Genomic DNA, 3,548 nt, shown 5'->3' with positions numbered 1-3,548 from the left:
GACAAATAAAATCATCCTCCCCATACATTCACCCTCTATTCTCTCCCCATGGCTAATCTCTATTCATCATTCCATGTGTGTCCTTCCAGAAAAGAACACCCGCACATAGAATAGTGTATGTATATAATGCTCTTTGAGTGACCTTTAAAAATGTACAGAAATGAAACTTTGCACATACTGCACTTTGCTTTTGTTCACTTACTACGTTCTCTATGCCTATCTACCTCATTCTTTTTAACAGATGCAGAGTTTATTCCATTAGATGGAGTACCATCTAACCACTTCCCTATTGGTCAACATCAGATGAATTCAGGGTGTTTTTCGTTGTTGTTGTTTAGTAACAAAGAGCTTTTAGAATTTTATTATTTTTATTTATTTCAGAATAGGCAATATATTCACTAGATTCAAAATCAAAAAGCTCTCTCTCACACCCGATTTCTAACGTCATACTGCCGTTTTGAAGGCAGCCATAGTTATACACGCTGTGTGGGCACCTTGCTTTTACACACTTAACAAAATTCCTTGAAGATCTTTCCATAGCAGCACTCATAGTCTTCAGTGGAATCTATTCCATATGCCTTCAACTATTATTAGCTCTGGGAAGAACTGATGCCTTAAAGAAGGACATTTTGGTGGGAAGTTTTGGTTTTGTTTATTTCCAAAATATGAGAAATGTACATTTGTCTATAATTCAGATCTTATTAAGACACCCAAGATTTATTAATAAAAATCTATTCTGAAGTGACCTGCCTCCTATGTCACCCATTCAAGGGCCTAACAACACTCGCTACAGAGAAACTCTTCCTTGTGTCTATTCTTAGTGCACTTTCCAGCAATTTAAGCATATTGACAATTACTTTGTCCTTAATGAAGACAGAATAGCTTCTTATTGCTCCCAAAATGGTGATAAATGTCTTTAAAAAATCTCTGCCAGATGGATTTTCATTTGCTTCTTAATATTTCAAAATAGCCCCAATCTTTGATATAACAAACCAGAAAGAGAAACATTTGTACCCAGAAATGAAGCAAAGAAAATCGTATGTGGGTACTTTCCAGGATGGGGCACACAGAAGACGAAGACTGTTCCTGACAGACGTGGCATATGTATAAGGTGTGGTCAGCAAGGGAGGCAAAAGCTGCCCTGTCTTCATCACAAAGAAGGGATTTATAACCGAGGGCCCCCTGAGAGTATCTATGTATGCAAACGGCAATAAAGATTCCCGAAAGGATTTAGAGTGTCTTTTTCTCTAACTTTGGAAAATGCTTATAAGTGCAAATCTTATAAAGACAAGCTTTGAAATATATCACCATTCTTTTGTAAATTTCTCATTGCATAAAGAATTGCCCACTTTTCCTAAATGATTTTTGTTAGAATATTCTCATAGTATCCACCAGACATTTCACTTATCAACGTTCATCCATGTGCAGTTGTACAGACCTCGAATTTCCCAACTGGAATCACCAACGAATTTGAACCTATCCTCTTTCACAGCTGTATAAATCAACTCATATGTACTGAGGATTTACGATGTACCATAAATCTAATGGAATACAAAGGAATATTAAGACTGAGATATCTGCCTTAGTGAACATAAAGAATTAATAATGCATGGTAAATATGCAGCGAGTGCTACAGATATGCGTGCTGATCAGAACCATTTATGGCTAAAAATAGTCTAAATTTCAGTGGTTTATGTCTTTCGCATGTTTCTGAGATTTCACTACGCAAATAAGAGTGAATGGTCTTAGTGAGGAAAAACAAAATACCCCTGATGATGATAGGCACTTATATTATGAAAAAACTTACAAACTGTTCATAATCTGGTATCATTAAGCAGTAGAAAGAACAATGCTGTCAAATGCAGAAAATGTAAAATTCATTTTGCTCCTATTTTTTTCTTCTATCCCCTCTTGTATCTTTCCTCTAAGCCTACGGGGGGGTGTGGTGGGGGAGGAAGGGGAAGGAAGGGGGCACAGTCCAAAATAACTTGCAGCTAATTATGCAAATGACTTTATCTTTTCGTATTGTATTGTCTTTTCAAAATAGTTGAAGAATCAGAAACCCCTATCCTGGTGTTAGTTGGATCATGCCAGAGGGCTTGACCCAAGCATGTATTAACTAGTCCTAGAGGATTTAGACCAAAGGGGGCTCAAAAGTAAAATGTTCTCTATTTCAAGTATTAGGAAAAATACATTCATTTTCATGTTAGACACACTTGAAAGGTGAGACTCTGAGAAGCTAAACTGTGTGTTCTTCTTCAGGTAATAAAAGCAGTAACTTCGGGGCTTCCCTGGTGGCGCAGTGGTTGAGAGTCCGCCTGCCGATGCAGGGGACACGGGTTCATGCCTCGGTCCGGGAAGATCCCACATGCCACGGGGCGGCTGGGCCCGTGAGCCATGGCTGCTGAGCCTGCGCGTCCGCTCGCAACAGTGAGAGGCCCGCATACCGCAAAAAAAAAAAAAAAGCAGTAACTTCAATTTTGGTGCTACTGTGATTAGACCTGGGTGAGAACTACTGGATTTACAATTATGACTGGATCTTGAATAAAGTGCATTCTTCACAGTTAAGTGCAATTTTATTCTCAGTTCAATTATTTCAGACACATCACCTCTGACAGTTACTGAGATTCTTCCTAAGTACCTCAGGTCCAAGTCCACTCTCCCAGAGCCATCAGAGTCCAGATGCTAACTATCTGATGCTTATTTACCCAATCTCAAATCCCATTCCTCCGTACTCTCCTAACCTCCCCAGCGTGAGCTTTGGAAGCCGCAGGTCTATCATAAGTAATCTCTCCTACATGCTTATACACTATTTAAACCTGCTCCTCACGCACTCTCTTGCTCTATCTAAATCACGATTCTCAATTGCTCGTGTCATAAGCATCACCTGGAGTACTACAGAAGCTGCAGCAGCCTCTTCTCCCACCACCTTTTGCCTCTGGATTTCTCAGGGGGCAGCAACCTCTTGATCAGGAGCTCAACCGACTACCATGGTCTCCACGTCAGGCCAGCAGTTCGCAGGTGGCAGCACCAAGGCACCAGAGGTGGCGTCAGAGGACATGGCCCAGATAGCAGAGCCGCAGCTGCAGCACCATGCCAGCACCTGTAAGTGGGTCCCAGCGGGAGCACAGGTCGTGCTTGCCGTTTGTGACTGCCAGCCCCAAGGTCGTGCTGCACTTTGTGCCCCAGAGTAAACTGCACAGGGAGGGCTTCCGGAGCCTGAAGGATGGTGAGGCAATGGAGTTCACCTCTGAGAAGTCCTCTTAGGGACTGGAATCTCTGTGTCACCAGCCCTGGTGGGTGCTCGGTATTGGGAGTGTGAGGTGGCCAAAAGAGAAATACATGCAGAAGGAAGATGAAAGTGAGACAGATGAGACAACTGTGGAGGTCTAGACCATCAGGGCAAGGAATGCAAGGAGCCACCCCAGGCCCAGACATGCCACATCTGCCACGTGGCAGCCTCCGGTACACTGAAAGTCCCCAGCTCACAAGGAAGGCCAGCATACTTTGGGGAGGAAGAGGAGATCCAGGGCCCTGCCCTGCTTTAG

The 3,548-nt window shown here is 42.6% G+C and overlaps 1 pseudogene; it reads left to right on the top strand.

Moving 5' to 3' along the window:
- The first annotated feature begins 2,990 nt into the window (after nt 1-2,990).
- On the top strand, nt 2,991-3,548 carry LOC113605891 (protein lin-28 homolog A-like; annotated as a pseudogene).

The sequence above is a fragment of the Aethalodelphis obliquidens genome, unplaced genomic scaffold, assembly GCF_003676395.1.
Source record: "Aethalodelphis obliquidens isolate GAN/ISIS:26980383/991018 unplaced genomic scaffold, ASM367639v1 scaffold3, whole genome shotgun sequence".
Lineage (NCBI taxonomy): Eukaryota > Metazoa > Chordata > Mammalia > Artiodactyla > Delphinidae > Aethalodelphis > Aethalodelphis obliquidens.
This window is presented reverse-complemented; position numbering and strand designations above follow the sequence as displayed.